Source organism: Arachis stenosperma, chromosome 9 (genome assembly GCF_014773155.1).
Source record: "Arachis stenosperma cultivar V10309 chromosome 9, arast.V10309.gnm1.PFL2, whole genome shotgun sequence".
Lineage (NCBI taxonomy): Eukaryota > Viridiplantae > Streptophyta > Magnoliopsida > Fabales > Fabaceae > Arachis > Arachis stenosperma.
The window spans coordinates 144,013,757-144,026,544 of NC_080385.1; the positions used below are offsets into that span (position 1 = coordinate 144,013,757).

The following is a 12,788-nucleotide window of genomic DNA, read 5'->3' on the forward strand; positions in this document are numbered from 1 at the left end:
TGCATGACATGATTTACTTCAGAATTGGTTCGTTTAGACCTAAATCCCAACTCTTACAATACCTATTTTGTTTGTTTAAGTCAATCATTCATGGCTAATTATGCAAATTGTTGAATTATTCATGGGTACTTATGTTAAATAACATAAAAATCACACCATTGAAAATGAAATTAATGTAAACGTCTTGTCATTCTAAGAACAGGAAACAATGGTCATAAACAGCAAGGATCTCCAATTATATCAATCCTATATTTTGATCATTAATACAAGTTACAAGCTATGGTCATTTTATTTCATTATTTTTTATATTTGAATTTCATTTTTTTCCGTTGTCGTTGTTATTCATTTCATATAATATTTTATTATTTTTTAACATTTTTAAATAAATTATTTAAATTTTGATATATTTTACTGCTAATTGCTAAATATAATTTTAAATTACATTTATAGATGATATAATGTTCAATAACATGATGACAACATAAATGTTTATTAACTTGCAACTTTCTTCTTAAGAAAAAAAACCTTTCAAAAAAGCCACTAGGGAGTGTGAACCCAAATGAGAACCAATAATCAAATATCCCTTTAACAACGGAATGATATGATTAAACCCTTATTTTAATTTTAAAAGTTAATTAGCTAATTAATGTGATTGTTCTACCTTTTAAATTTTGAACTTGAAATTAACGGATGCATGAACCATGAAAAATTTAAAATCTCTAAGATATTTAAAAAGAAAATAACAAACTTTTAAATTCATTATATAAAAATTAAAAAGTTATCTTCGTTAGCTACTTATCTTATTTGTGATTGATATATTAGGAAAAGTATAGGTGGACAATGAGAATACTAAACAATGAGAACAATGGATATGTCGGATGTTCAATTCAATAGGTATGCAAATGATTATATTCATTATTTTTAATTGGATGGTTATTTCTTTTGATTCGATTTACTCATGCGCAGTTAACAATGACTCGATGTTCAATTCACTAGGTGTGCAGATGGTTATCCTAATGTTAAAGTTTATGAGGTAAATTGAGAGTGGAGTATTTTTTTACTTTATTGGGTCAATTCTAGAGCCCATTGTTCACATTGTTTACAAAAGTCATTGTCTACCTAGCAAAACCTGGAACACACTCGTGGAAGATTGAAAGCCAAGTGAAGAACAACCATGAGCCACATAATAGAGTTAATCTCTTCCTCAGCCAAAGCAATTGAAAGACACGATGCCTTGCTCACTAAAATCCTTGTTCGTCTTCCCCTCAGAAATGTCATGGCCTTCAAACGTGTCTCCAAGTGGTGGCTCTCTCTCATCTCTGACCAATACTTCTCTCGGTTCTGCACCACCATCCAAGGAACAAGATTCTCCAGTTTGATCCAAGATCCTGACTTCATCGATCCTCAACATCATGAATTAATATTCTTCTACTTCAGTAAGAAGATTCGTAGACCGTGCTGACGCCATCGCATATTCTGTCCCAAACTCCCCGATAATTATTCATATATATTACAATCTTGCAACGGCTTGATATTTGTCCGCCGATTTAGTGACAGGTTTATCTATAATCCCACCACCAGAGACAAGAAACTCTTGCCCTCGCCCTTTCCATGGTTTGATAAATCACCGTTCATGGTGTACTCTCTGGCTTTTGATCCCTTGTGATTTCTTGGTTATACGTTGATCTGCATTTTCCATGGCAAGTCTTTAAAGGAAGACTCCCACGTTTAATCCTCAGAATTCGGTGCCTGGAATCCGTGTAGTTCTTCCTTCTCGGCTCCCATAGACATAGACTTTGCACATGGTGTTTATTCAGGGACTCAGTTTACTGGATCGGTAACAAAAGCAAAACGACGCTGTGTTTTGATCTGAAGGAAGAGCACTTGAAGGATGACTTGCCTCCTTTGCCTCCAGGACCTCAAGATCTTGATGATGGTGGTCGTGTTTACTTGACGTCGCTGTAACTTAACTCAAAAGAAGCTTGTAATGGATATGGATACATTCTTGTACCTGCATGCGATTACATGAATTTGGTTGGATTTGACTTTGAATTCTGTATGCGCGTGTTCCGGTTGAAGAAAAATGATTATTCTTCATCAAGGTCGTGGGTTCTTATGCACAGCGTTGATCTTTGACATACAAATCTTAAATGTATTTTGGATATAAATTTTTTTGGAAACTACAGCATATAACATCTCATTAAAGATGGTTATGAAGATGAAATGGCTTTGTTATTGTAGAAAGATGAAAAAGTTATTGCTCTGCAGTTAAAAGATCAAAGCTGCTGTGATGTGTTTGACTTTGGCGTAAAAATAAAAGCAAGAAATCCCCGCCATATTAATAATTTTGTGCTGTCCAGGCTTACCAGAAGAGAAGACCTAAAGTGTTTGCCCATAATTGACTAACTGATAAGCCACTATTTTATGGTTTATATTGTGTTTAATTGCGTGGTTTTATCATGATCCTTACCCACTTATTCATTAATTTAGCATGCATTTATATTTCCTTCCTGAAATTATTACATGGTTGAAAACTGCTTCCTAGAGACTTTTTTATTATGCATTTTAGTTCTCCTTTATCCCATTCGATGCTGTAATCTGTGTGTTAAGTGTTTCAGGCTTTATAGGGCATGGATGAGTTGGAGAGTGGAAAGGAAGCTAGCAAAAAATGGAAGGAACACAAGAAATTGAGGAGACAACCAGCGAGAAGTGACGCGGCCGCATGGCTCACGCGTTCGCGCAAAAGAGGAGAAATCGCAGTGACGCGGCCGCATGGCTCACGCGACCGCGCGAAATGGAAAAGCACAAGTGACGCGGTGGCGTGGACGACGCGAACGCGTGGCAAGGAAAAACGTGAATGACGCGATCGCGTGACGTGCGCGATCTGCATAATCTACAGAATTCGCTGGGGGCAATTTCGGGCCCTATTTTGACCCAATTTTTGGCCCAGAACAGCAGACTAGAGCCAGAGAACATGCAGAAACCAGGAGGACAATTCATTCTACACAGTTTTTAGTTTTAGATCTAGTTTTTACTCCTCCTCTAGGTTTTTCCTCTACACATTCATAGTTTTTAGGATTTTATTTTTCTATCACTTTTTGCATTGGGATACTGAGAAGAGTTATTACCTCATCAAGACTTCGTCATTCTAGTTCGTTTTCTTTACTTGCCTTTACTCCTCCATGTCCTTTGCTTTGTTAATTTTACCATTGGAATGTTTTTAGGATTATTTAATACAAGGATTACTTTTATTTTTAATTGATTATTTTTTATTTTTATTTACAATGTCTTTCCTTAATACCTTTTTATATGTTATGAATTTTACATTCACAATGAGCGAGTAGTTCCCTAACTTGATAGGGAGTTGATTGAAAGGACCCTTGAGTTGGAAGGCTTGAAAGAAAGATTATAATTGGGTTATTATTGGCTTGCCCTCTAGTCACTAACACCAACCCCTTTTAATTAAGTGGGCTGCAACTTGTGAATGGGCATAGCGCCCCAACTTGTTTGACTTTCCCTTACCTAGTAAGAGATAACTAAACAGGATAACTGGTGCACAAAATTGTGATCACTACTTTTCACAACTCAAATAATCCTCGGTAATGAATCCAAAAACTTGGTGCTCAATACCATGGCATAAACACAACTTCGCACAACTAACCAGCAAGTGCACTGGGTCGTCCAAGTAATAAACCTTACGCGAGTAAGGGTCGATCCCACGGAGATTGTTGGTATGAAGCAAGCTATGGTCACCTTGTAAATCTCAGTCAGGCAGATTCAAATGGTTATGGATGATATATGAATAAAACATAAAGATAGAGATAGAGATACTTATGTAATTCATTGTTGAGAATTTCAGATAAGCGTATGGAGATGCTTTGTCCCTTCCGTCTCTCTGCTTTCCTACTGTCTTCATCCAATCCTTCTTACTCCTTTCCATGGCAAGCTGTATGTAGGGTTTCACCGTTGTCAGTGGCTACCTCCCATCCTCTCAGTGAAAATATTCAACGCACCCTATCACGGCACGGCTAATCATCTGTCGGTTCTTAATCAGGTTGGAATAGAATCCATTGATTCTTTTGCGTCTGTCACTAACGCCTAGCCTTCAGGAGTTTGAAGCTCGTCACAGTCATTCAATCATTGAATCCTACTCAAAATACCACAGACAAGGTTTAGACCTTCCGGATTCTCTTGAATGCCGCCATCAATTCTAGCTTATACCACGAAGATTCCGATTAAAGAATCCAAGAGATAAACATTCAAGCCTTGTTTGCTTGTAGAACGGGAGTGGTTGTCAGGAACGCGCTCGTAAGTGAGAATGATGATGAGTGTCACATAATCATCACATTCATCATGTTCTTGGGTACGAATGAATATCTTAGAATAAGAACAAGCTGAATTGAATAGAAGAACAGTAGTAATTGCATTAATACTCGAGGTACAGCAGAGCTCCACACCTTAATCTATGGTGTGTAGAAACTCCACCGTTGAAAATACATAAGAACAAAAGTCTAGGCATGGCCGAATGGCCAGCCTCCTAATACATGATCAAAAGACTCAAAATGATCAAGGATCCAAAGATTCAAAGATCTAAAGATGATCAAAGATCCAAGGATGAAAATACAATAGCAAAAGGTCCTATATATAGAGAACTAGTAGCCTAGGGTTTACAGAAATGAGTAAATGACATAAAAATCCACTTCCGGGCCCACTTGGTGTGTGCTTGGGCTGAGCATTGAAGCATTTTCGTGTAGAGACTCTTCTTGGAGTTAAATGCCGGCTTTTGTGCCAGTTTGGGCGTTTAACTCCCATTCTTGTGCCAGTTCCGGCGTTTAACGCCAGGCATTCTTGAGCTGATTTGGAACGCCGGTTTGGACCATCAAATCTTGGGCAAAGTATGGACTATTATAGATTGCTGAAAAGCCCAGGATGTCTACTTTCCAACGCCGTTGAGAGCGCGCCAATTGGGCTTCTGTAGCTCCAGAAAATCCACTTCGAGTGCAGGGAGGTCAGAATCCAATAGCATCTGTAGTCCTTTTCAGTCTCTGAATCAGATTTTTGCTCAGGTCCCTCAATTTCAGCCAGAAAATACCTGAAATCACAGAAAAACACACAAACTCATAGTAAAGTCCAGAAAAGTGAATTTTAACTAAAAACTAATAAAAATATACTAAAAACTAACTAAAACATACTAAAAACATACTAAAAACAATGCCAAAAAGCGTATAAATTATCCGCTCATCACAACACCAAACTTAAATTGTTGCTTGTCCCCAAGCAACTGAAAATCAAATAAGATAAAAAGAAGAGAATATGCAATGAATTCCAAAAACATCTATGAAGATCAGTATTAATTAGATGAGCGGGGCTTTTAGCTTTTTGCCTCTGAACAATTTTGGCATCTCACTCTATCCTTTGAAATTCAGAATGATTGGTTTCTATAGGAACTCAGAATCCAGATAGTGTCATTGATTCTCCTAGTTAAGTATGATGATTCTTGAACACAGCTACTTTATGAGTCTTGGCCGTGGCCCAAAGCACTCTGTCTTCCAGTATTACCACCGGATACATACATGCCACAGACACATAATTGGGTGAACCGTTTTAGATTGTGACTCAGCTTTGCTAGAGTCTCCAATTAGAGGTGTCCAGGGTTCTTAAGCACATTCTTTTTGCCTTGGATCACAACTTTATTTCTTTCTTTTTCTTTCTTTTTCTCTTTCTCCCTTTTTTCATTTTTTTTTCAATTTTTTTTTCTTTTTTCGCTTCTCTTTTTTTTTTATTCACTGCTTTTTCTTGCTTCAAAAATCATTTTTATGATTTTTCAGATCCTCAGTAACATGTCTCCTTTTTCATCATTCTTTCAAGAGCCAACCAATCATGAACAACAAATTCAAAAGACATATGCACTGTTTAAGCATACATTCAGAAAACAAAAGTATTGCCACCACATCAAAATAATTAATCTGTTATAAAATTTAAAATTCACGCAATTCTTCTCTTTTTCAATTAGGAACATTTTTTATTTAAGAAAGGTGATGGATTCATAGGACATTCATAACTTTAAGGCATAGACACTAAGACACTAATGATCATAAGACACAAACATAGATAAACATAAGCATAAAATTTCGAAAAATAGGAAAATGAAGAACAAGGAAATTAAAGAACGGGTCCACCTTAGTGATGGCGGCTTGTTCTTCCTCTTGAAGATCTTATAGAGTGCTTGAGTTCCTCAATGTCTCTTCCTTGTCTTTCTTGCTCCTCTCTCATGATTCTTTGATCTTCTCTAATTTCATGGAGGAGGATGGAATGTTCTTGGTGCTCCACCCTTAGTTGTCCCATGTTGGAACTCAATTCTCCTAGGGAGGTGTTGATTTGCTCCCAATAGTTTTGTGGAGGAAAGTGCATCCCTTGAGGTATCTCAGGGATTTCATTATGAGTGGGATCTCTTGTTTGCTCCATTCTTTTCTTAGTGATGGGCTTGTCCTCATCAATGGGGATGTCTCCCTCTATGTCAACTCCAACTGAATAACAGAGGTGACAAATGAGATGAGGAAAGGCTAACCTTGCCAAGGTAGAGGACTTGTCCGCCACCTTATAAAGTTCTTGGGCTATAACCTCATGAACTTCTACTTCTTCTCCAATCATGATGCTATGAATCATGATGGCCCGGTCTAGAGTAACTTCAGACTGGTTGCTAGTGGGAATGATTGAGCGTTGGATAAACTCCAACCATCCCCTAGCCACAGGCTTGAGGTCATGCCTTCTCAGTTGAACCGGCTTCCCTCTTGAATCTCTCTTCCATTGGGCGCCCTCTTCACAAATTTCTATGAGGACTTGGTCCAACCTTTGATCAAAGTTGACCCTTCTAGTGTAAGGGTGTTCATCTCCTTGCATCATGGGCAAGTTGAATGCCAACCTTACATTTTCCGGACTAAAATCTAAGTATTTCCCCCGAACCATTGTAAGCCAATTCTTTGGGTCCGGGTTCACACTTTGATCATGGTTCTTGGTGATCTATGCATTAGCATAGAACTCTTAAACCATTAAGATTCTGACTTGTTGAATTGGGTTGGTAAGAACTTCCCAACCTCTTCTTCGGATCTCATGTCGGATCTCCGGGTATTCACTCTTTTTGAGTTTGAAAGGGACCTCGGGGATCACCTTCTTCAAGGCCACAACTTCCTAGAAGTGGTCTTGATGCACCCTTGAGATGAATCTCTCCATCTTCCATGACTCGGAGGTTAAAGCTTTTGCCTTCCCTTTCCTCTTTCTAGAGGTTTCTCTGGCCTTGGATGCCATAAATGGTTATGGAAAAACAAAAAGCAATGCTTTTACCACACCAAACTTAAAAGGTTTGCTCGTCCTCGAGCAAAAGAAGAAAGAAGAGAGTAGAAGAAGAAGAAATAGAGGAGATGGAGGTGGCTTTGTGGTTCAGCCAAAGAGGGGAGAAGTAATGTTTAGGGTTTGTGAAAATGAAGGAGTGAAGATGGGTTTATATAGGGGTAAAGAGAGGGGTAGGGTTCGGCTATGGGAGGGTGGGTTTGGGTGGGAAAGTGGTTTGAATTTGAATGGTGAGGTAGGTGGGGTTTTATGAAGGATGGATGTGAGTGGTGAAGAGAAAGATGGGATTTGATAGGTGAAGGGTTTTTGGGGAAGAAGTGTTGAGGTGATTGGTGAATGGGTGAAGAAGAGAGAGAGTGGTGGGGTAGGTGAGGATCCTGTGGGGTCCACAGATCCTGAGGTGTCAAAGAAAAGTCATCCCTGCATCAAATGGCGAGCAAAATTGCTCTTGGTGCCAATTCTGGCGTTAAACGCCGGGCTGGTGCCCATTTCTGGCGTTTAACGCCAGCCTCTTGCCCTTTTCTGGCGTTTAACGCCAGTCTGGTGCCCCTTTCTGACGTTAAACGCCCAGAATAGTGCCAGACTGGGCGTTAAACGCCCATTTGCTGCCCTTACTGGCGTTTAAATACCAGCAAGGTCTTCCTCCAGGGTGTGCTATTTTTCTTTCTGTTTTTCATTCTGTTTTTGCTTTTTCAATTGATTTTGTGACTTCTCATGATCATCAACCTACAAAAAACATAAAATAACAAAAGAAAATAGATAAAATATATCATTGGGTTGCCTCCCAACAAGCGCTTCTTTAATGTCAGTAGCTTGACAGAGGGATCTCATGGAGCCTCACAGATACTCAGAGAAATGTTGGAACCTCCCAACACCAAACTTAGAGTTTGAATGTGGGGGTTCAACACCAAACTTAGAATTTGGTTGTGGCCTCCCAACACCAAACTTAGAGTTTGACTGTGGGGGTTCTGTTTGACTCTGTTTTGAGAGAAGCTCTTCATGCTTCCTCTCCATGGTGACAGAGGGATATCCTTGAGCCTTAAACACAAGGGATTTTTCATTCACTTGAATGATCAATTCTCCTCTGTCCACATCAATCACAGCCTTTGCTGTGGCTAGGAAGGGTCTGCCAAGGATGATAGATTCATCCATGCACTTCCCAGTCTCTAGGACTATGAAATCAGCAGGGATGTAATGGTCTTCAACTTTTACCAAAATATCCTCTACAAGTCCATAAGCTTATTTTCTTGAATTGTCTGCCATCTCTAGTGAGATTCTTGCAGCTTGTATCTCAAAGATCCCTAGCTTCTCCATTACAGAGAGAGGCATGAGGTTTACACTTGACCCTAAGTCACACAGAGCCTTCTTAAAGGTCATGGTGCCTATGGTACAAGGTATTGAAAACTTCCCAGGATCTTGTCTCTTTTGAGGTAATCTCTGCCTAGACAAGTCATCCAGTTCTTTGGTGAGCAAAGGAGGTTCGTCCTCCCAAGTCTCATTACCAAATAACTTGTCATTTAGCTTCGTGATTGCTCCAAGGTATTTAGCAACTTGCTCTTTAGTGACATACTCATCCTCTTCAGAGGAAGAATACTCATCAAAGCTCATGAATGGCAGAAGTAAATCCAATGGAATCTCTATGGTCTCAGTGTAAGCCTCAGATTCCCATGGTTCCTCATTAGGGAACTCATTGGAGGCCAGTAGACGTCCATTGAGGTCTTCCTCAGTGGCGTTCACTGCCTCTTCTTCCTCTCCAAATTCGGCCATGTTGATGGTGTTAATGGCCTTGCACTCTCCTTTTGGATTCTCTTCTGTATTGCTTGGAAGAGTGCTAAGAGGGAGTTCAGTAACTTTCTTGCTCAGCTGACCCACTTGTGCCTCCAAGTTCCTAATGGAGGACCTTGTTTCAGTCATGAAACTTTGAGTGGTTTTGATTAGATCAGAGACCATGGTTGCTAAGTCAGAGTTGTTCTGCTTAGAATTCTCTGTCTGTTGCTGAGAAGATGATGGAAAAGGCTTGCCATTGCTAAACATGTTTCTTCCACCATTATTGTTGTTGAAACCTTGTTGAGGTCTCTGTTGATCCTTCCATGAGAGATTTGGATGATTTCTCCATGAAGAATTATAGGTGTTTCCATAGGGTTCTCCCATGTAATTCACCTCTTCCATTGAAGGGTTCTCAGGATCATAAGCTTCTTCTTCAGATGAAGCATCCTTAGTACTGCCTAGTGCATTTTGCATTCCAGACAGACTTTGAGAAATCAAATTGACTTGCTGAGTCAATATTTTGTTCTGAGCCAATATGGCATTCAGAGTATCAATCTCAAGAACTCCTTTCTTCTGATTTGTCCCATTGTTCACAGGATTCCTTTCAGAGGTGTACATGAATTGGTTATTTGCAACCATTTCAATTAGTTCTTGAGCTTCTGCAGGTGTCTTCTTCAGATGAAGAGATCCTCCAGCAGAGCTATCCAAAGACATCTTGGACAGTTCAGACAGACCATCATAGAAAATACCTATGATGCTCCATTCAGAAAGCATGTTAGAAGGACACTTTCTGATCAATTGTTTGTATCTTTCCCAAGCTTCATAGAGGGATTCTCCTTCCTTCTGTTTGAAGGTTTGGACTTCTACTCTAAGCTTACTCAATTTTTGAGGTGGAAAGAACTTTGCCAAGAAGGCATTGACTAGCTTTTCCCAAGAGTTCAGGCTTTCTTTAGGTTGTGAGTCCAACCATATCCTAGCTCTGTCTCTTACAGCAAAAGGGAATAGCATAAATCTGTAGACCTCAGGGTCAACCCCATTAGTCTTGACAGTGTCACAGATTTGCAAGAATTCAGCTAAAAACTGATGAGGATCTTCCAATGGAAGTCCATGGAACTTGCAATTCTGTTGCATTAGAGAAACTAATTGAGGCTTAAGCTCAAAGTTGTTTGCTCCAATGGCAGGGATATAGATGCTTCTCCCAAAGAAGTCGGGAGTAGGTGCAGTAAAGTCACCCAGCACCTTCCTTGCATTGTTGGCATTGTTGTTGTTTTCGGCTGCCATGGGTTCTTCTTTTTTGAAGATTTCTGTTAGGTCCTCTACAGAGAGTTGTGCTTTAGCTTCTCTTAGCTTTCGCTTCAAGGTCCTTTCAGGTTTAGGGTCAGCCTCAACAAGAATGCTTTTGTCTTTGCTTCTGCTCATATGAAAGAGAAGAGAACAAGAAAATATGGAATCCTCTATGTCACAGTATAGAGATTCCTTGAGGTGTCAGAGGAAAAGAAAAATAGAAGGAAGAAGTAGAAGAATTCGAACTTATCAAGAGAGATGGAGTTCGAATTGTTCATTGAGGAATAGTGCTAGTCCATAAATAGAAGGATATGAGAAGAGGGGAAGAAATTTTCGAAAATTAAGTAAAAGATTTTAAAAACATTTTGAAAAACACTAATTGATTTTCGAAAATCAGGAGTGGAAAAGAAATCAAGTGATTTTTGAAAAAGATTTTGAAATTAGAAATCAAAAAGATATGATTGAAAACTGTTTTGAAAAAGATATGATTAAGAAGATATGATTGAAAAGTTATGGTTTTAAAAAGATGTGATTGAGAAGATATGATTTGAAAAACAATTTAAAAAGATTTTATTTTAAAAAATTAATGACTTGGCTAACAAGAAAAGATATGATTCAAACATTAAACCTTTCTCAACAGAAAAGGCAACATACTTGAAATGTTGAATCAAATCATTAATTGATAGCAAATATTTCTGAAAATGGAAAGAAATTGATTTTGAAAAAGATTTGATTGAAAAGATTTGATTTGAAAAAGATTTGATTTTGAAAAGATTTTGAAAACTAAAAAAAATTGAATTGAAAACAAAATCTTCCCTCTTGTGCCATCCTGGCGTTAAACGCCTAGAATGGTGCACATTCTGGTGTTTAACGCCCAAAGCACTGCCCTTTTGGGCGTTAAACGCCCAGCCAGGCACCCTGGCTGGCGTTTAAACGCCAGTTTGCCTTTCTCACTGGGCGTTTTGAACGCCCAGCTTTTTCTGTATAATTCCTCTGCTGTATGTTCTGAATCTTCAATTCTCTGTATTATTGACTTGAAAAGACACAAATTAAAAATATTTTTGGATTTTTGATGGTGAGGAATAATCAAAATACAACTAAAATCAAATAACAATGCATGCAAGACACCAAACTTAGCAGTTTGTATACCATTGACACTAACAAAATGAGAATGCATATGAGAAACAACAAAACACTCAAATCAAGAGAATTTAAAGATCAGAGCAAGGAAATTCATCAAGAACAACTTGAAGATCACTTAAGACACATGAATGAATGCAAGAAGAACAGAAACATGCAATTGACACCAAACTTAACATGAGACTCTAGACTCAACAAGAAACATAAAATATTTTTTATTTTTATGATTTTGTAAATTTTTTGGATTTTTCGAAAATTAAGTGGGAAAGAAAATAAAGGTATCAAAATTCTTAATGAGAATTCCAGGAATCATGCAATGTTAGTCTAAAGCTTCAGTCTAAAGAAATTAAACATGGCTAGCCAAGCTTCAGCAGGACATTGCATTCAAGAGCTAAATTGATGAGAATCAATCAACTTTGGTGATGATAAGGACATCACCTTGAAATACTAGAATTCATTCTTAAGAACTCTGAAAAAAAAAATACCTAATCTAAGCAACAAGATGAACCGTCAATTGTCCAAACTCAAAACAATCCCCGGCAATGGCGCCAAAAACTTGGTGCACGAAATTGTGATCACTACTTTTCACAACTCAAATAATCCTCGGTAATGAATCCAAAAACTTGGTGCTCAATACCATGGCATAAACACAACTTCGCACAACTAACCAGCAAGTGCACTGGGTCGTCCAAGTAATAAACCTTACGCGAGTAAGGGTCGATCCTACGGAGATTGTTGGTATGAAGCAAGCTATGGTCACCTTGTAAATCTCAGTCAGGCAGATTCAAATGGTTATGGATGATATATGAATAAAACATAAAGATAGAGATAGAGATACTTATGTAATTCATTGGTGAGAATTTCAGATAAGCGTATGGAGATGCTTTGTCCCTTCCGTCTCTCTGCTTTCCTACTGTCTTCATCCAATCCTTCTTACTCCTTTCCATGGCAAGCTGTATGTAGGGTTTCACTGTTGTCAGTGGCTACCTCCCATCCTCTCAGTGAAAATGTTCAACACAACTTGTCACGGCACGGCTAATCATCTGTCGGTTCTCAATCAGGTTAGAATAGAATCCATTGATTCTTTTGCGTCTGTCACTAACGCCCAGCCTTCAGGAGTTTGAAGCTCGTCACAGTCATTCAATCATTGAATCCTACTCAAAATACCACAGACAAGGTTTAGACCTTCCGGATTCTCTTGAATGCTGCCATCAATTCTAGCTTATACCACGAAGATTCCGATTAAATAA

General features: G+C 38.6%; 1 non-coding gene across 1 annotated transcript; it reads left to right on the forward strand.

Annotated features, from left to right (window-relative positions):
* The first annotated feature begins 9,882 nt into the window (after positions 1-9,882).
* LOC130952182 (small nucleolar RNA R71) lies at positions 9,883-9,990 on the forward strand. Its single transcript, XR_009074362.1, has one exon. It is a non-coding gene; the product is annotated as a small nucleolar RNA R71 (small nucleolar RNA).
* Positions 9,991-12,788: the final 2,798 nt, after the last annotated feature.